This window comes from Macaca fascicularis, chromosome X (genome assembly GCF_037993035.2).
Source record: "Macaca fascicularis isolate 582-1 chromosome X, T2T-MFA8v1.1".
NCBI lineage: Eukaryota > Metazoa > Chordata > Mammalia > Primates > Cercopithecidae > Macaca > Macaca fascicularis.
Window position 1 is genome coordinate 52,269,525 of NC_088395.1, and position 21,745 is coordinate 52,291,269.

The window sequence follows — 21,745 nt, forward strand, 5'->3', positions numbered from 1 at the left end:
TCTCTGAGAAGGGGCAAGATGCCAGCAATCTGGACGCCAAACTCCAGCGGAGGTGAGGGACTGCAGATTGCTGTAGACAGCAACTGAAATCCCTACGCTGGGTTGGGATGTATGCCTTCAAGTGAGTCTGAAGTTCCAAAGCCCATAAATCTGCTGGTTCATGCTGTGCAGACAGTACATTTGTCCTCCAACTCCCAGAGTTGGGGGAGAGTGATTTGTCATGCTACGAGGAGCTGAGAGGGGATCTGGGTGTCTAAGTGATTTTTAACTACACTTTCTAGAGCAATCATGCAATTTACAGCCCCCACCATTACCAACAAGATGCAGGGATACACGGCAATGCCAGTGTGGCAGACAGTTGGAAGGTCTGGTGAGAGGGGTAAGTCGGTTGCTTTCCGGCTGTCCTCACTGCCAGTTGATGCTCAAGCTCTCTTGGCAACACAAGTGAGACCCTGTCTCTAAAAAAGCAAAACATTAAAAAAAAAAAAAATTAACATGTAGTCCCAGCTACTCTGGAGGCTGAGGCTGGAGGATCCCTTGAGCTCAGCAGCTCGAGGATACAGGGAGCTATGATCGTACCACTGCACTCCAGCCTGGGCGACAGAGCAAGCACCCGCCACGCCCTCCAAAAGGATCAAGCTCTCTTAATCAGCTAAGTCAGATGTCACTCACCTGTTTCCTTACCAGCTTCTGCTACTTTCTTTCTTTTGTCTCCTCAGCCAGTTTCTTTGTCTTTATGGGGTAAAGCCTTAAGAAAGAAGGATGCAGCCAGGAAAGAGGGAGGGGGAAGAGAAGGGAGAAGTGAAGGTGAAAAAGAGAAGAGGTGAGTGAAGTACATGACCAAAGGTGCCCTGGGGAACCTGGGAGCAAGAACAAGGGTCCCCGGGCGAGTTGAAACTACCCCTCGTGCTCTTTGGTCTGTTGGGTGCTCCGGTTGCAGGGAATGGGCATCCGGTTGGACCTCATGAGAACTCACACTTTGGGGTGTGGAGGGCAGGACACCATGAGAGGAGTCCCACCCTGCTGCAAAAGATAGAAGAGGAGAGTTGTCCCCAACATAAAAGGGAAGGCAGTGACAGAAAGAGGCAAGCAGAGGATGGTGGATGGCAGAACAGAGACTATCATCAATGACATTTTCTTCACTGAGCCCACCCCAGAAATGAGCTCCCTTCCTGTGCACTCTCACAGCTCCTTGTCGTTGAATCTCATATCACTGATGATAATTTGCAGAGGAATAATTAAGTTGGTGATTCACTTTAGGATGTACTGCCCTCCGAGGCTGAAAGCTAAACACATAGGGCCCACGTTACGCCCAGTGCCACTTAAGGAACTAAGGATTAGTCACTGGGTAAGTATCAGGGGAAGGGAGGGTGGGGAGGGTGAGGGGAAGGAACGGCGTAGAGAGAAGGAAAAAGCAAAAGGAGGGGAAAACCAGGGAGGACAACATGCGAAAGGAAAGAGGGAGAGAAAGGGCAGTGAGGGATATGGGAACTCGGAGGGAGGACAAAGGGAAAGACAAGGCATGGAGGCGAGAGAGCAGAGAGGGGAGATGAGGGGTGATGACGGAGGCTGAAGTGAGGTAGGAAGAGAGAGGAAAGAGGAAAGGAGTGTAGAGGAATGGATGAGGGAGTAAAGAGAGAGGAACAAGGGGAGAGGTCCTTTACCAAAGGGTGATTGATGAGCGGGGGGCAAGATGAAGGGGCAGTGAGGGAGAAAGGGTAAGGAGGAGAAAACTGCCAGCGTTGAGAACTCTACTGTGCCTCTGGAAAGAGGGGATCCCCATCCCAGGTCAATCTGGGGCTCCCTGTGGGACTATCTCAGAGGGAGGAGCTGGATAAGCCAAGAGCAAAGGGTGCACGGGACCGCTCTTGCCTGGCTGCATGTGTCATTCGGGGCCTTCCCACCCAAACAGGGCGACCGGTCACATCAACCGCCACCTCTGATGAATCCAAGCTCTGCACCGGATCCTCCTTTACCCTGCCTGTTTCAACAAGCAAATTTAAGGGAATCACTCCCCTTCCTGGGATCCCTCCCTGACTGTATCAGTTGCAACCCCTTTCACGGTGGCAGAGACCTGGCCTCTCCCACAAGAGCCCTACGGGCCAGCCAGTGTGATGCACCGTACATCATCTCTGTTCAGGATGAAGCCTGTGTGTGTGTGTATGGGGTGGGAGTGTGTGTGTGTGGGGTGTGTGTGTGTGTACTAATAATCGCAGGGATCAATACCTCCGTGGGAATTGTGAATTCTTTCGATGTGACTGCCTTGCTAGAATCCCCTCTCCCAGGGGCCTTTATTTCAAGGACCAACTCTGCTTTTCTCCCACAGCCCAATGAATGCATCAGACACTCAGCTTCAGTTCCCATGGCAACAGGGGCTAATGGTCTAGAGACTAAGGATGAGACAAAGACAAACGCAGAGAAATGTGCGTGTCCTGTCTTCCTCTGAGGTACGCAAGCCCCTATTCAGGGATTGAAAAGAACATTTGCTTTAGTTCTACCCTGCCCTCCCCTCAATGCTGGGTGGAGGAGGGCAGAAATGCAGACGGGCCCGATATGAATCCAGAATTTCTACATCCTCTCAATGCACCTGCACGGCTTGGAGACAGGCTTGTTTGTCCCCGAGCCATCATGTTACCAACCATGTATTGTACCTGTAAACCATGCCTGTGGAACCTAGGATTCCCGCTACCCCAACCCACTTTCCTCTTTCCCACCCTCTGGCCTCTATCATAGTAGCGGAGTTTTTTCAGTCATTCCGATTTTCTGACAGAAAGTTCCAGCCAGCCCGATTTCAGAAGCGCTGTCTCAGAAGGGCTCCCTGATCCTTCCTGCCAGAGTCACATAGGACACACCTCCTCCCTCTTCTCCTCTGTGGCCTGGGAGACCTCCGCCCATACCATGGGACCAGTTCCTAGGACTCCCCCTTCCTGCCACACTCCTGTTCCGCCGAGCCTTGGGGAGACTCCAAGGAGGGAGGTTTCTGGTAGTCTCCCACTTCTGGAAGCAGCCCAACTAATGAGAGGCCTCTTCCCTGCCCCTCTTCCTGAGAAGCCCACCACCTCCTGTGTATTGGCTCCCCTTACCAGAGGCTGGACAAACAGGGTGCCAGGCAAGACATGAGACGTCCCACACTATAAATTTGTGATAAACAACAACTCAAAAGCTGGGCAAATGCCCCCAACTTCCCCTCTCTTCTTTCCGTCTATTCCAGCAAGTCTCAGAAGTCCCTTTGTCCAGCTGTACTCTCCTCTCCTGGGACCCAGCCGCCCTCCATTTCCCATGTCCTGGAACCCCTCAGTCCAAAATATCTAAAAAAAACTCCACTTCACTGCAATGGTGCAACCCACACCCATAGCCATGCCCTACGCCAGAAGGAACCACATGAAGTCCTGCCCATCTTCCCGACCTCCACGGATGTTGCGCGACATCCAGTCTCCTCTGGGTCAGGGGGTTTGTCTCATATGCACTCCTGAGTGCTCACCTGCCAGTGACTCCCCTGTGTTTCACACCCCTCTCAGGGGATCTCAGATCCACTCGGCTGCTGGTCTCTGTCTGGATGACCACGACCAGTTTCCCTTGGAGAAGGACCAATGCGGAATGGCAATGCCAGGAAGGCAACGCTTCGCTTGTCTGCTCTGCTCCTTAAATCCCCAAAAACACCACTCACAGGACTGTAGACGCTATGCCAGTTACAGACTTCAGTGAAGGATCAATAGTGACTACATGAAATGACAGTGGAACAAACCACTGGCGAGCGATGGCTAAGTATCCATGCTGCTAGAATCCAAAAAGAATCACCCACCCCCTGCCTCCCACGGAAAAGATAAGATCTTCTGAGGACATTCCATTTCCGGTGAATTCCTGTTCATGGCTTTTCTTCCGGTTTTGAGCACTGCCCTTTTCTCTCCCTGGAAAGGAGGAAGTCCCCTCCATTAATCTGCTTCATTGTAGGGATTTCTTTATTTCTCAGTAATGGGATCTGTCTATCTCTCCACCTCACTGTGAACACATGAACAGCCAGAGACAATCCCCAAACACTAAGGAGCTATGAGTGTCACATAATCCCTCACCTAGCTCTGTGCAGTGGCTCACACCTATAACCCCAGCTATGCAAGACACTGAGGCAGGAGGATTGTTTGAGGCCAGGAGTTGGACACGAGCCTGGTCTATGTAGCGAGACCTCATCTCTAAAATTACAAAAATCGAAAAAATTAGCCTTATATGGTGGCACGCATCTGTGGTCCCAGCTACTCGGGAGACTCACGCGGGAGGATCACTTGAGCCCAGGAGTTTGAGGCTGCAGTGAGTTATGACAGCACCACTGCATAGAGCTTTGGGAGGCTACACTTTGAAGCCATGAGTTCAAGACCAGCTTGGGCATCACAGCAAGACCCCATCTGCAGAAAAAAAATAAAATTAAATTTAAAAAATTAAAAATATCTCTGACCGATACATTTCTCAAAATTTGAATTTGTCAGTTTACATTAACCTTCGTTACTCAGCCTGGATCCTGTGGACTTCAAACTTCATTTTCTCATCCTCTGGACATGTCTGCCCTGCCAATCCCTCATTCTCAGTTTGGCCATCCCCAGGGATGGAGGTTATCAGTATGGCTTTAACTGAGAGCATGACGCATGGGGCTGGTGGCTCATATTTTCAACAAAGTCAGCCTCTCTGGTTGATCCTATCTTTACCCCTCAGTGTTTCACAGTTTGTATTCCTGCAGATGTCCACTGTTTCTCTGCATCTTCACATTCTCCTGCTCCAGCGGTTATTCCCATCAGCATATAATTATGCTCCACTGTCCTCCATTTTAAACAAATACCTTCCCTTGGCAACACTTCCCTACCAGCTGTTCTCCTACATACCTGCTGCCTTTCACAGCAAAACTTTTCTGGTAAGTTGTCTGAACAGGTTGTCACCACTTCCTCATCTCCACCTCCGATGTCTTGCATGGCCTTCTGTCCTCCAATATGCTTTTTTTGTTTTTCATGCTCTTTAGTAACTTACACGATGTCAAATCCAATGATCATCCCTCTGATTTGGCTTGCCCTCTTAGTAGCATTGAACGTGCTGGCCACTATCGATCTCCTGAAATCTTGTGGATTCCATGAAACCATCCTCTTCTGGTGATCTTCCTTCCAGGATAGATCCTATTCTTTGAGTTATTTCCTGTCTCCTCTTCTTCTAAACTCCTCTACTTGTTGATACGCTCCAGATTGTGGCCTTGTTTCCTCCTTTTCTACATTTTTTCTCTAAGAAATTTCCTTTCACTTTATAGACGTAAATAACACCTACATCTGCCACCTCCTGTATCCATCAGTATGTTTGGTTAGAAACAACAGAAAAACACTCACGATTGCTCAACCAAAAGAAAAAACCGGCTGCAAGAATACCAGGTTGCACATGGAATCAGTAAGAGGGCTGCATAACCAGGATTGGAAAGCAGGTAGGATTCATGGGAGTCTGAGACATAAAAACAATCACGAAGGTCATGCCTGAGAAATAGCTTTGTCTTGACATGGTTCTTGGAACCTTGCTACTCTGCCAGAGAGGCCGCTTTGGAAGCCTCCTACCACATTTAATTTTTCAGCCTTCTGGAAGTCTTCGTATAGGTTTCATTTTGTAATAATTCAAAAATATCCCTCCAACTTGTATCCTAATATATTAGCACGTATGTTAACTTAGGAATAAGTTATGAACATTTTGAATTCCTTCAGCGATTCTTTCCTCCTTCGTTAAAAGAAACAGCTTTACTGAGATATAATTCAGATACCACAAAGCTCACCCTTTAAAAGAGTACAGTGCAGTGTTTGTTAGTATATTCAAAAAGTTGAGCAACTCCCATTCTGTAGGTGGCCTTTTCACCATGTTGATTGTTTCATTTGGTTCGCCATAGGTTTTTGGTTCGGCATAGTCTCACCTATCTAATGTGGCTTTTTGCTGCTTGTGCTTTTTGTCATATTCGAGAAGTCATTTCCAAGTCAAATGCCATGGAACTTTTCACCTATGTTCTCTTCTAGGAGATTTATTGGAAAAGATATTTGAAAAGGATATATATGATAAAGGATTAACATCCAAGCTATACAAGGAACTCCTACAACTCAATACCAAAAAAGAAGACAACAAACTGACTAAAGAATGGGCAAAAGACTTGAATAGACGTTTCTCCAGAGAGGACATGCACATGCCCAACAGTGTATGAAAAAGTGCTCAACATCACTACTCATCAGAGAAATGCAAATACAGACCACAATGAGCTACCACCTCACACTTTGAAAGATAGCTATTATCAAAACAAGAAAGAAAAAGAAAAAAAGAGAGAAAGAAAGAAGAAAGGAAGGAAGGAAGGAAGAAAGAAAGAGAAAGAAAGAACAAACGAACGAAAGACAGACAGAAAGAAAGAAAGAAAGAGAAAGAAAGAAAGAAAGAAAGAAAGAAAGAAAGAAAGAAAGAAAGAAAGAAAGAAAGAAAGAAAGAAAGAAAGAAAGAAAGAACAACAAGTGTTGTTTTGGAGAAGATGTGTAAAAATTCCAACACGGGCACACTGGGGTAGGCATGTAAAATGGTGCAGCCACTATGGAATACACCATAGTGGTTCCTCAGAAAATTAAAAATAGAATGACCATATGATCTGGCAATCCCACTTTTGGGTATATAACCAAAAGAATTGAAATCAGGACCTTGAAGGGAATATATGCACTCCCACCTTTATTGAAGCATTACATCTAACAGTCAAAATTTTAAAACAATATGGAAACAACCTAAATGTTCATTGACAGATGAATGCATATTAAAAATGTGGTATATATATAAAATGGCACATTACTCAGCCTCCATGAAGAAGGAATTCCTGCCATCACACACAAATAATGTGGGTTCTAAATATTTCAGCTGTCTAAAATAGTCAATCTTAAAAACCAGAGTGCAATGTCGGCTGCTTGAACCTTGAGGGAGGGGGAAACAGGGAGTTGCTGTTCTATGGGTAAAAAGTTTCCATTGTGCAAGGGGAATACATTCTTGAGATCTCCTGTACAAGCCTGTGCCTATGGTTAACAATATGGCATTCTGCACTTAAAATTTTAGTGAGGGCTGATCTCATGTTACGTGTTCTTAGTACAATAAAATAAAATTTAGAAAACAGAAAGTTGTGCAACTATCACAACCATGTAATTTAAAAACTGTTTTATTTAAAAAAAACACTGTATGTATTTAAGTGACTTAATCTTCCCTCTTCTTCAAACCACTGGTACCCTCTGATCTGTCTTCTGGCTCTCTGATTTTGCATGTAGTGAATGTTTTCCATAAATCAGATCATACAATACATGACCTTTTTGACAGGCTTTTTTCAGTAAGCACTATGTTTTCCAGATTAATCAATGTTGTGGCTCGTACATTTGATTAACTACCATATAATGGTTACTCATTCAACTGTTGATGGACATTTAGATTCTTTCACTTTTTGGCTTTTATGGATGAGGCTGGTATGGACACTCTTGTACAGGATTTTACCTGAGTTACTTTTTCAAATCTCCTGGGTGAATACCTAGAGTGGACTTGCTGGGTCCTAAAGGAACTCTAACTTTTGGAGGAACTGCTGCACCCTCTCCCAAAGTGATTGAACCATCTTACAATCCCATGAGAAATGTCTTAAGATTCCAGTTCCTCCACAACCTTGCCAACATTTGTCATTGTCTGTTTGATTTCAGCCATCTTAGTGAGTGGGAAGCGGTATCACAACGTGGATTTGACTTGCACTTCCCTAATGACTAATGACACTGAGCATCTTTTCTTGAGCTTATTAGCCGTTTGTATATGTTCTTTAGAGAAACATCTATCACAATCCTTTGCCCACTTTTATTTGGGCTGTGTCTTTTTTATTAGGCAGTCGTAAGTGTTTATTAGATATTGCGAATAGAGTCAAATATGAGATATATGATTTTCCAGTCTTTTCAATCATCTCATCTCATAAGTTGTCTTCCTTGTCCTTGATGGTGGGCTTTGAAGCACAAAAGTATTTAATTTTAATGAAGTACAGTTCCTCTGTGTTTCATGTTCTTCACCCGTGATATGGGTACCATATCTACAAAGCCAATTCCAATTTCAAGGTCATGAAGATTACCCCCAAAGTTTTTTTCCAAAAGTTACATAGTTTTTTCCCCTTAGGTTTATGTCTGTCATTCATTTTGAATTAATTTTCAGACATGGCATGAGATGGTGGGTCCGCTTCATTCTTCCCCACGGGCATAACCATTTGTCCCAGCACCCTTTGTGGAAAATGCTATTCTTTCTCACTTTGAGTTGCCTTGAGACACCTGTTGAAAATCAATTGAACTTAAAAGAAGAGGTTTATTTCTAAAATTTGCATTTTTATGACACTGATACATATGCCTAAATTTATGCCAGTACCACAACACATTGATTACTGTAGCTTTGCAGTAAGTTTTGAAATAGAGACGTGTGAGTTCTCCGTCGTTGCTCTTTTTCAAGATTGTTTTGGCTTTTCTGGGTCCCTTGCATTGCCATGAGAATGCTAGAATCGGATTGTCAATCATGGCAAGAAAATCCTGGTGGGATTTTAAACAGAGAGTACGTTGTATCTGTAGATCCACTTGTGGACTGCTGCTATTCTAATGATACACAGTCTTCCCATCCATGCATAAGGGACACCTTCACATTTCTTTAGGTCTCCTTTAATTTCTTTCAATAAGGTTTTGTAGTGTTCTCTGTACAAGTCTTACACTTCTTTTGTGAAATTTATTTCTAACTATTGTGTTTCTTTGGATGCTATGATAAATGGAATTGTTTTTAAAATGTCCTTTATTGGATTATTCATTGGTAGTATAAAGAAATAAAATTGTGTGTTTTACATTGATATAGATATTATATAGAATAAACTCAATGACTCGTCCTAATAGTATTTTATTTTCTGGCTTCTTTAGTGTTTTCTACATACATGATAATGTCATCTGTGAGCAGAGAGAGTTTTACTTATTCCTTTCAAGTCTGGAGGTCTTCTATCTCTTTTTCTTGCCTAAATGCATTAGCTAGAAGCTCTTGTACAATGTTAAATAGAAATGGTGAGAGCACACATTGTTGCTTGTTGAGGGTGAAAGTTTTCAGCCTTTCACCATTAATCATGATGGCAATTGCGGGTTTTTCATAGAGTCTACTGAGTTGCAGAAGTGCCTTTTTTCTCCAGTTTCTTCGTATTTTTTTTTAATTGTGAAATGGTTTTGGATTTGTCACAAGTTTTTCTGTGTCTATGGAAATGATGATATGGGATTTTTATTTGGTTAGTGTGGTATATTATATTGATTGATTTTTGTACGTTGAACCAACTTTACATTCCTGGAGCAAGTTCCACTTGGTCTTTGTGTGAAATCTTTGTGTGTGTGTGTGTGTTCGCACGCGCACGTGTGTGTGTTGCTGAATTAGGTATGTGTGTAATTTGTGGAGGAGATTTGTGTATACATAACAGATATTCATCTGTAATTATGTTGGTGATCTCCTTCTGATGCCTTGTCTAATTTTGGAGTTTGGTTAAAGCTGGGCTCAAAAAACTAGCTGGGAAGGTTACCCTTCTGTTCTTGAGCAATCTTGTGAAGCCTTGGTGTTAAGCATTCTTTAAATATTTGGTAGAATTCCACCAGTTACCTCTGGACTTTTCTTTGGGGAAATATATCTGTTAGTAATTCAATCCCTTTACTTGTTGTAAATCAGTTCAAATCTTCTACTTCTCCTTTAGGCAGTTTCAGTAATTTGTGTGTTTCTGGACATTTGTCCTTTTCACAAGATTATCTGATTTGTTGATATGCTGTTGTTCACAGTATTTCCCATAACCTTTTTATTTCTGTAAGATTGTATTAATATTCTATATTCTAGTTTTGAGTTTTGTAATATGCATCTTTTCTATTCTTTTGTAGTCTGGCAAAAGCATGTCAATTTTATTGATCTTTGTTAATGAACCAACTGCTGGTTTTTTTAATTTTCTCTATTATTTCCTATATTCTTTTTATTTCTATCACTCTAACAGTCCTTATTTCCTTCCTTCTGCTTGTTTGGGGTTAGTTTAATTTTCTTGCTCCTGTATCTTAACATAAAAATTTAGGAGAATTGTTTGAGAGCACTACTCTTTTTTTTTAATATAGGCGTTTATAGCTATACATTTGCATCTAAGAGCTAATTTAGCCACATCCTACAAGGCTGGGATCTTGTGTGCATCTTTTTCCCTTCAGTTGTGTCCATTTTTGCTTCATGTATTGTGGGGGCACTATTGCTATGTGTCTATATATTTTTATAACAATCTTTACATCTTCTTGATGGATTGAGCACTCTACCATGTTAAAACGTCCTTCTCTGTATCTAAATCGAATTGTTGTCTCGAAGTATATTTTTGTCTCAGAGAATATGAGTAGAGCCACTCCAACTCTCTTTTCATGATTGTTTCCACACTATACTTTTTTCATGCTTTTATTTTAAGCAATTTATGTCTTTGAAAGTAAAGCACACCTCTTCTAGACAGCATGTAATTGGAGCATTTAAAAAATCTGTTCTGCCAATCTCTCCTTTTGGTTTTGTTGAGGGCATTTTCACCTACATTTATAAAAGATATTGTTCTGTGGTATGCTCTCCTTGTGATGTCCTCTTCTGCCTTTGGTTTCTGGGTAATATTGGTCTCATAGATTGACTTAAGTGAGTTTGAGCAAGTTACTTAACTTTCGTGAACCTCAAAGACTAAGAGGGATGTGAATGGGCTGAGTCTGGAAGGTTTTCTTTTCTCTAAGCGGTCTTCTCCAGGTGGTGGTGGGGCGGAGGCACCTGCTAGGAGTAGAATGCGGGGCAGATGGATAGTGGGGTCAGATATCATCTTGTGCACCCCTTATCTCCCAGGTCCTCCCTTCACCTTCTTGCCCATCCTGTCTCCCTCCCCATTTACATCTACCACAAGGAATTCGAAGGAGTTTGCGGAACTTTAGGTGAAATTTCTCTTTCTCCAAAAGTGGATTGGATAAGAGGCGCACAAAATATTTCTGAACCCAAATAGTTTTCAGAGAACGTAGGATGATGAAGAAACAATGTGCCGCCATTGAACTTCTATTCTTTCTTCCACACAGTGAAAAGCTTATTTAGTCTTTATAGTGGGTAATAAAATCCCTGAGTCCAGAAAATGAAACCTGGGGCAACGAAGAGGCTTCACTGAGGCTTCAGCATTTTGGCTAAGGAAGGGCTTGCTGGGGCACTAGGAGCAAGACTGATGACTGTAGAATCACACGCCATACAGAATGGATGATCAGGCTTCCTCTTACCATGGGAACTCCCAATCTGGTTTGAAAAAGGGGACTCATACATGACATTATTCAATATAATGAAAGGTGCTACATAAGTTGAAGAGCCTTCGAAAAGATGGATGAGAATTAGTCACTGCCATTGAGAAGTTCAGAGTCTGGTGGGAGAGATAAGGCTCATAGACAATGATACTTATCATAGTCAGTATTACCTTTCTTACAGGAACAAAGAGGAGGGAAGAAACAACTTCCTGAGGGGGTCAGAAGCACTTACTCCAAGTTTAAGGGATGAGTTGCAGGTTATCAACCATCAAAGCTGTGGGAATGACATTCTGGGAAGAAGGAACAGAATTTGCAAAGAAGGAAACTTATTGGACACACATTTTTTGAGAACTCTGTCTTCCCCAAATACTGTGCAAGGTTTGAGAGCTAGAGAGGAAATCAACAATGCCTCTGTCCAGATCACTAATGAATCCATGTACCCTGAGCTGGCAAGGGAAACATTCACAAACCAGTTCTCATCATTTTAAAAGGTATAATGACTCCAGGGATGCCTGGGGAAGGCCATCTCGTCATTCAGTCAGGTCCCCCACCGGGGAAGTCAGTACCATGCTACCTTCACCATTATTCCCAGTTTTGTAGGTCCAGCAATTAAACATTGTCCACACATCCAGAGGGAATTGGGCTACAGAAGACTGCCTCACATTGATAAAATTTACCAAAATTATACCCATATGGTACACAAAATGAGGTCAGGTGCATCATTTGAATGAAACATTGACAATTTTAAAACACGTTAAATAATTTTTCCTAAATGATACATTTTGCCTCACTTGCGTTTGTTTTTTACAGTAACTTTCTATTTACGACAAGTGATGCTGGATTTCCACTTATGGTAGTGATATTAGGTTTCCTTTGAAAATATACTTACTGATGAAAAACTATTTTGTTCAAAGGAAAACACTATGCCTTCTAAACACGACAATGAAGATAGCATGTGATATTAATGAATTAAAATTCTAAGCAAACTATAAGAAATGCAAGTGAAGTATTAATGTAGATCGGAAGCATTTGGTATTATAATAGTTTTATCACAATTAAATATGGCAAAAACAGTGAAGGTAGTAAACGGATAATTACTGAAATCAGGGACCAACTCGAATTTTCTCCCAGAGTCCGATGAATGCGTCAGACACTCAGCTTCAGTTTCCATGGTAACTAGGACTAACGGTCTCGGGACTAAGAATGAGACAAAGAGAAACACAGAGAAATGTGCACATTCTGTCTTCCTCTGAGGTACACAAGCCCCTATTCAGAAAATGAAAAGAACATTCACTTCAGTTCTGCCCTGACCTCCCCTCACTGCTGGGTGGAGGAGAACGGAAAGGCAGAGGGATCCAATACCAATCTTAAGGGTTTACATCCAGGCTTCCTTGTCCCTTAGCCACCATCTTACCAACAATGTATTGTACCTCCAAACCATGCCCGTGGAATCTAGGATTCTTGCTATCCCAATCCACTTGCCCGGTTCCCCACCCACTAGCCTCTATCATAATATGGGAGGTTTTCAGCCATCCCCATTTTACGTCAGATAGTTCCAGCCCGATTTCAGAAATGCTGCCCCAGAAAGGTTCCCTGACCCTTCCTGCCAGATCACACAGAACAGAACAGACTCCCTCCGTTTTCTCCTCTGTGGCCTGGGAGACCTCAGCCAGATCATGGGACCAGTTCTTAGGGCTCCCCCTTCCTGCCAGACTCCCATTCCACCAGGGCCTGGGGGGAGACCCAAAGGAGGGAAGTTTCTGACAGTCTCTTGCTTTGGGAAGCAGCCAAACTAATGAGGGGCCTCTTCCCCATCCCTTTTTCCTGAGTAGCTATCTCCTTTGTATTGGCTCCCTGTATCAGAGGCTGGACAAACAGGGTTCCAGGCAGGACATGACACATTCCACACCATAAATTTGTGAAGAAAAACCACGCAAAAGCTGGGCATAGGCCCCCAACTTCCACTCCCTTCCTTCCATTTATTCCAGCGAGTCTCTGAAGTCCCTTTGTCCACCTGCACTCTCCTTTTCTGGGACCCAGCTGCCATTTCCCATGTCCTGGAAACTCTCGGCCCGAAATATCCAAGTAACTTCATTGTACTATTCCTTTCTTGCATTGCTGTAAAGAAATACCTGAGACTGGGTAATTTATAAAGAAAAAAGGTTTAATTGGCTCACAGTTCTGCAGGCTGTACAGGAAGCCTGATTTTTGGCATCCGCTCGGCTTCTGGCAAGGCCTCAGGAAACTTGCAATCCTAGTGGAAGGCAAAGGAAGAGGGAGCACTTCACAGGGGGAGGGAGCACTTCACATGGGCGGGGCGGAAGGAAGAGAGTCAGGCGGAGATGCTACACACTGTTAAACAACCTGCGCTCATGAGAATTCTATCTTGATAACAGCACTACGGAAATGATGCTAAATCATTAGAAACCACCCCCATCATCCAATCACCTCCTATCAGGCCCAACCTCCAACACTGGGGATTACAACCGGACATGAGATTTTGGCAGAGACACAGGTCCAAACCATATCCCTCATCTTCACTGCAATGGAGCAACCCACACCCATAGCTGTGCCCTCCACCAGAAGGAACCACATGAAGGTCTGCCCATCTTCCTGACCTCCATGGACAGTAGGTGACGTCCAGTCTCCTTTTGATCAGGGGCTTTGTCTCATATGCACTCCTGGGTACCCACCCACCAGTGACTCCTCTGTGTTTCACACCCCTCTCAGGGAATCCCAGATCCACTTTGTGTTGGTCTCTGTCTGGATGACTAGGACCAGTCTCCCTTAGAGAAGGGCCAATGGGAAATGGTTATGTGAGGAAGGTAATGCTTCACTTGACTGCTTTGCTCTTAAGTCCCCCCAAAACACCACTGTTTACAAGACTGTAGACTCTATGCCAGTTACAGACTCCAGTGAAGGGTCAATAGTTTCTATATGAAATGATAGTGGGACAAACCACTAGTGAGCAATGGCTAAATATCATTGCCCCAGGAGTCCACAAAGAACCACCCATCTCACAGAAAAGGTAAGGTTCTCTAGGGACACTTCATTTTGGGTGAATCCCTGTTCATGGCTTTTCTTCCTGTTTTGAGCACTGCCCTTTTCTCACCCTGTAAAGGAGAAAGTCCCATTCATTAATCTGCTTCATTGTAGATTTCTTTATGTCTCAACAATGGAATCTGTCTACATCTCTACCTCCCTATGAACATATGTACACACAGGGATACTCACACAAACGCTAAGAAACGATGAGTGTCACGCAATAATCCCTAACCACTTTGGGTTAGTGTCACATAATAATCCCTAACCACAATAATCCCTAATTCACTTTGCAAAATCTGAATTTGTCAGCATAGGTTAACCTCCATTACTAAGTCTGAGTCTCAGAATCTTTAAAGTTCAATTCCTCATTCTCTAGACATCTCTGCCCTGCCAATCCCTTATTCTCAATTTGGCCCTCCCTGGGGATACAGGTTATCAGCATGTCTTTAACCAATAGCATGAAGTGTGGGGCTGGTGGGGTGAGTTTTGTTTTTTTTTTTTTTTTAATTAAACAAAGCTAGCCTCTCCGGTTGATCTCATCTTTACCTCTCACTGTTTTAAAAGTTTTATTTCTGAAGATGACCATTGTTTCTCTGCATCTTCAATTTCTTCTGCTCCACTGATACTTAACATCAGTATATTCCACCATCCTCTATCCTAAATACCTTCCCTTGTTGACGCTTCCCCACCACTTACTGTTCCATATATTTGCTGCCGTTCACAGCAAAACTTTTCTGATATCTTGTCTAAACTGGTTGTCACCACTTCCTCATCTCCACCTTCAATGTCTTGTATCCCCTTCAGACCTTTAAACATGCCTTTCTTCATGGTCTTTAGCAAATAAATGCAATAGCAATCCTTAGAGGAAAGTTTATAGTAATAAATGCCTACATTAAAAAGTAGAAAAATAACAAATGAACAACTTAACTTTACACTTCAAGGAACTGGAATAAAAAGTACAAACTAAGTCCAAAGTTAACAAAAGGAAATGATAAAAAATAATAAAAATTAGAGCAGAAATACGTCAAATAAATAACAAGTCAAATAGAGAAATGGTAAAGAAAATCAACAAAATTAGGAGTTTCCTTCTTGAACAGATTAACAAAATTGATAAGCCTATAGCTGGAAGCCACTAATAAATAAAATCAGGTATGAAAGAGAAGACATTTCAATGGATGACTCAGAAATAAAGAATATCATAAGGGAAGATTATCAATGTATATACACCAACAGATCAGATAACCTAGAATGGATACATTCTTAGAAACATAAAACCTTCCAAAACTGAATAAAGATGAAGTAGAAATCCTGAACAGACCAAAAATGTAAGGGTATTGCATTATTAATTAAAAATAGCCCAACAAATAAAACCCCAGAAGCAGATGGATTCGTGGGTAACTCTACCAAACATTCAAAGAAAAAGTTCTAAAAATCCTTCTCAAACTCTTCCAAAAAATAGAAGATGGAATACTGGCAAACTCATCTTATAAAGTTAGCATCTCCCTGATCACCAAAGATACCAAAAGAAAATACGACTGCCGACCAATACCCCTGACAAACATAGATGCAGAAATCCTCAATGAAATATTAACAAATTGAATTCTACAGCAACATACGTCACAACCAAGTAGGATTTATCTCTGGGATACAAGAATGATTCTTCATGCTAAAGTCAATCAGTGTGATACATCACATTAACAAAAGGAACATAAATATACCCCATATGATTATCTTGATAGATGTACAAAAAGCATTTGGCAAATTTCAACATTGATTTGATTAATCTATCCATGATTAAAACTCTCAACAAGATAGATGTAGAAGGATCTTACCTCAACACAATAAAGGCCGTGTATGAAAATCCCACAGCAAACTTTATAATCAATAGGGAAAACCTAAAATCTTTCCCTCCAAGTTCAGGTACTAGGCAAGTATGCCCGCTCTCACCAATTCTATTCAACAGAGTACTGGAAGTCTTAGAGTTCTAGCCAGAACAACGAGATACAAAAAAGAAATAAAATGTTTCCAAATTGGAAAGGAAAAAGTAAAATTATCTCTGTTTTCAGCATCATCATCATCATAAACATGTTTTGTTTAAACAATGTTTGTAAAACGATGATGTTTTGACATCATCATAAACAAAGAAAACCATAAAGACACAACCAAAAGTAACATTAGAATTCATAAACCAATTCGGTATAATTGCAGGATATAAAATCAATATATAAAAATTAGTCACATTTCCACATGCAAACAATGAACTATCTAAAAACGAAGTTAAGAAAACAACCCATTCACAACAGTAACAAAAATAATTAAATAATAAAATACTTAGGAATAAAGCCAACTGAAGAAGTTTAAGACCTGTACACTGAAAATTACAGAACACTGATGAAATAAATTAAAGAAGACAGAGATTAATGGAAAGACATCTTGTGCTCTATACATTTCCAATATCTATAGAAACTTCTAAAAGTCAATAGCAAAACATATATTAAAAATTTAAAAATGGCAAAGACTTGAATGGACATTTCTCCAAAGAATACAAACAAATGGCCAACAGGTATATGAAAATATGCTTAATAACACTAAGCATCAGGAAAATGCAAATCAAAACCAGAAGGAGATATCACCTCATGCCTGTTAGAATAGTTGTAATAACAAAAAAACACTAAGGGCAATATGTATTGATAATATTGCAGATAAATTGAAACCCTTTTAAAATATGGTAGGTATATAACATGATGCAGTCATTATCAAAAACATTATGGGGTTCCACAAAAAATTGCCATATGATCCAGCAATCCCAGTTCTAGATATATAAAAAAAAATGAATACAGGATCTCAAAGGGATATCTGCACTCTATGTTTGCTACAGCATTATTTACAATAATCAAGTGATGGAAACAACGCAAATGTCAATTGACAGCTGAATGGATCAAGAAAATGTGGTGATACACACAATGGGATATTATTCAGACTTGAAGAAGGAAGACTTCCTGTGGAGGAGGTAGGACAAGATGGCTGAATAGAAGGCTCCTCTGATCGACCCCTCAACCCCTACTCCACAAGGACATCAATTTATCTACACACAAAAATATGTTCATGAGAACCAAAAATCACAGTACCTGGTTTTCATTTTGTATCACTGAAAGATGCACTTAAGATGTAAACGGGACTGTCTTGAATTGCTGACACAACCCATCACACACCTCCCAACAGCAGTGGTATAGTGTGGAGAGCACTTTTGCATCCTGGTGGAGGGAGAGCACAGCAATTGTGAGGCATTGAACTGAATGCTGTCCTGTTAGAGCAGAAAGGAAAACAGGACCATCAACTCAGCTGATGCCTACCTACAAAGGGAGCATTTAAACCAGCCTAGCCAGAGGGGAATTGCCAATCCTAGCAGTCAGAACTCAAGTTCCCACAAACCTCGCCACTGAGGAGTAACATGTTCTGAGTCTCGAAGTAAACTTGGAAGGCAGTCTAGGCCACTAGAACTGCAACTCTTAAGGCAAGTCCTAGTGCTGAATTGGGCCCAGAGACAGTGGACTGGGAGGGCATGTGACCTACTGAGACACTAGCTGGCATGGCTAAGGGAGTGTTGGCATCACCCTCCCTGAACTCCAGGCTGCACAGCTTGCAGCTCCAAAAGAGGAGAGGAGAGGAGAGGGAAGACTGGGGAGGACCTTGTCTTACATCTTGGATACCAGCTCAGCCACAGCAGGATAGGGTACCAGTCAGAGCCATAAGGCCCCCATTCCTGGCTTCCTGGCACTAGCTCCCATACAACATGTCTAGACACTCCCTGGGCCAGAAGGGAACCCACTGTCTTAAAGGGAAGGATCCAGTCCTGGCATCATTTATCACCTGCTAACTGAAGTGTGCTAGGGCCCTTAAAAACCAGAAGTGATACCCAGGTACTACGTTGAGGGCCTTGGGAAAGTCTCTGAGACTTTCTGGCTTCAGGAGAGACTCAGCACATTCTTAGCTGTGGTGGCTAGAGAGCAAAACTCCTTCTGCCTTAGGTACCAGCTTGGCTACAGGGGAGTTGAGGACCAAGCAAGCTCTTGGGGTTCCTGATTCTAGGACTTGACTCTTGGATGACATTTCTGCACCTACCCTGGGGCAAATGGGAGCCCATTGCCCTGAAGGGTGAGTTCCAGGCCAGGCAGCATTCACCACAAGCTGACTTAGGAGCCCCTGGGCCTTACAGGAACATCAGTGATAGTCTGGCAGCACTCCCTGTGGCCTGTGGTGGTATTGGCTATAGGGTGAGGCTCCTCTGCATTTGGAAAGAGGAGGAAAGAGTGAGAAGGGCTGCATCTTGTGGTCTGATTGCCAGCTCAGCCACAGTACAATAGAACACCAGGTAGACTTCTAAGGTTTTTGACTCTAATCCCTAATTCCTGGATGGTACCTCTGGACCCACTTGGAGCCTGGGGGACCTCACTGCCTTGAAGGAAAGGACAGAAGTCGGGCTGGCTTTGCCACCTGCTGATTGTGGAATCCCAGGGCTTTGAGTGAACATAGGCAGTAGCCAGCGAGTGGTTACATCAGGCCTTGGGCAAAACTCAGTGTTGTTCAGGCATCAGATCTGACCCAGTGCAGTCCTAGTGGTGGTGGCCACAGGGCATCTTGTGTCTACCACCGGCTTTAGGTGGCTTGGAACACAGAGAGAGACTTCGTTTGCTTGGGAGAAAGTAAGGGAAGAAAATAAGAGTCTCTGCCTGGTATTTCAGAGAATTCTCCCAAAATCTGTCCTAGACCATCAGGGTGGTACCTCTGCATATCTGCAAGAACGATAGCATTAATGGGCTTGGGGTGCCCCCTAAAGCAGATACAGCTTAAATCACAACACCAACTCCTTTTAAATAGTTGGAAAGCCTTACCAAGAAGGACAGGTACAAACAAGCCCAGACAATGAAAACTACAATAAATACCAAACCTTTCCAATGCACAGACACTGACGAACATCTACAAACATCAACATCATTAGGGAAAACATTACCTCACCAAGTGAACTAAATAAGGCACCAGAGACCAATCCTGGAGAAACAGAGATATGTGACCTTTCAGACAGATAATTCAATATAGCTGTTTTGAGGAAGCTCAAAGAAATTCAAGATAACACTGAGAAGAAATTCAGAATTTTATTGGGTAAACTTAACAAAGATATTGAAACAATTAAGATGAATTGAGCAGAAATTCTGGAGTTGAATAATGCAATTGGCATACTGAAGAATAGATCGGCGTCTTTTAACACCAGAATTTATCAAGCAGAACAAAGAATTAGTAAGCTTGAAGACAAGCTATTTGAAAATACACAGAAGAGAAAAACAAACAATGAAGCACACCTAAAGGATCTAGAAAATAGCCTCACAAAAGCAAAGCTAAGAGTTATTAGCCTTAAAAAGAAGGTAGAGAAAGAGATAGGGGTAGAAAGTTTATTCAAAGGGAACATAACAGAGAACTTCCCAAACCTAGAGGAAGATATCAATATGCAAGTACTAGAAAATCATAGGGTACCAAGTAGATTTAAACCAAAGAAGACTAGTTCAAGGCATTTAATAATCAAACTCCCAAAGATCAAGGATAAAGGCATTCTAAAAGCAGCAAGAGACAAGAAACAAATAACATATAATGGAACTCCAATACCTCTGGTAGCTGGCTTTTCAGTAGAAACTTTACAGGCCAGGAGAGAGTTGCGTGGCATATTTAAAGTGCTGAAGGAAAGAAACTCTTACCCTAGAATAGTATATCTGGCAAAAAATATCCTTCAAACATGAAAGAAAAATAAAGACATTACCAGACAAACAAAAGCTGAGAGATTTCATGAACACCAGACCTGTCCTACAAGAAATGCTAAAAGAGGTACTTCAACTGGAAGGAAAGGACAATAATGAGCAACAAGTAATCATCTAAAGATACAAAACTCACTGGTAATAGTAAATACACAGAAAAACACAGAATATTATAACACTGTAACTGCAGTGTATAAACTACTCTTTTCCTAAGTAGAAGGACTATATGATGAGCCAATCAAAAATAATAATTACAATGGTTTTTCAAGATATCAACAGTACAATAAGATATAGAGAAAAAAGAAAAATTTAATAAGTAGGGGGACAAAGTTAAGGCATAGCATTTTCATTAGCTTTCTTTTTGCATGTTTGCTTATTTATGCAAACAGTGTTGCTATCAGCTTAAAACAATTGGTAACAAGATAGAAACTGCAAGCCTCATGGTAACCTCAAACCAAAAAAAGTATACAATGGACACACAAAAGATAAAAATCAAGAAACCGACCTATATCACCAGTGAAAATCACCCTCACTTGAGGAAGACAGGAAAGAAAGAAAGAAGGAAGAAAGGACCACAAAAACACCAGAAAACAAATAACAAAAGGGCAGGAATAAGTTCTTACTTATCAGTAATACCTATATTAGTTCATTCTCATGCTGCTTTAAAGAACTGTCTGAGACTGGGCAATTTATAAGAAAAGAAGTTTAATTGACTCACAGTTCCAGAGGGCTAGGGAGGCCTCAGAGAACTTGTGATCATAGCAGAAGGGGAAGGAAACACATCCTTTTACACACGGCAGCAGGAGGGAGAAGTGTTGGGAGCAAGCCCCCCAAAATCTGGCCATAAACTGGCCCCAAAACTGGCCATAAACAGAATCTCTGCAGCACTGTGACATGTTCATAATGGCCCTAACACCCAAGCTGGAAGGTTGTGGATTTACAGGAATGAGGGCAAGGAACACCTGGCCCACCCAGGGCAGAAAACGGCTTAAAGATATTCTTAAGCCACAAACAATGGCATGAGTGATCTGTGCCTTAAGGACATGCTCCTGCTGCAGTTAACTAGCCCAACCTATTCCTTTAATTTGGCCCATCCTTTCGTTTCCCATAAGGGATACTTTCAGTTAATTTAGCATCTATGAAAACAATGCTCATGACTGGTTTGCTGTTAATAAATATGTGGGTAAATCTCTGTTTGGGGCTCTCAGCTCTGAAGGCTGTGAGACCTCTGATTTCCTACTTCACACCTCTGTATTTCTGTGTGTGTGTCTTTAATTCCTCTAGCACCACTGGGTTAGGGTCTCCCCAACCAAGCTTGTCTCGGCAAGTGGTGTCCATCATGGGGGCTCAAATCCAGGTCGAAGGGTCACTGGAGCAATGGTTGGAACAGAAAACTAGCTGGAGGACACCCGAGTACTCTTAAAGCAATCCCAGTGGTGAGTAAGAAGGGGAGCTCAGAATCATGAGGGTAACAATGGGACAAGTGTGGACTCTGGTTCGTTTCACCTTGGAACTTTTTCACACTGATGATGAGGAGGAACAAGAGTATAATGAAGTAACAGAAGA

General features: G+C 42.1%; 1 long non-coding RNA gene across 1 annotated transcript in view; it reads right to left on the reverse strand.

The window, feature by feature from the left end:
• LOC107128468 (uncharacterized) overlaps positions 1 to 21,745 on the reverse strand; it is a 77,337-nt gene that overhangs the window by 3,174 nt on the left and 52,418 nt on the right. The window contains exons 2-3 of the long non-coding RNA XR_001487728.4: positions 673 to 748; positions 315 to 458 (exon numbers count right to left, since the gene is read on the reverse strand). This is a non-coding gene — a long non-coding RNA (uncharacterized lncRNA). The remainder of the gene's footprint in view (positions 1 to 314; positions 459 to 672; positions 749 to 21,745) is intronic.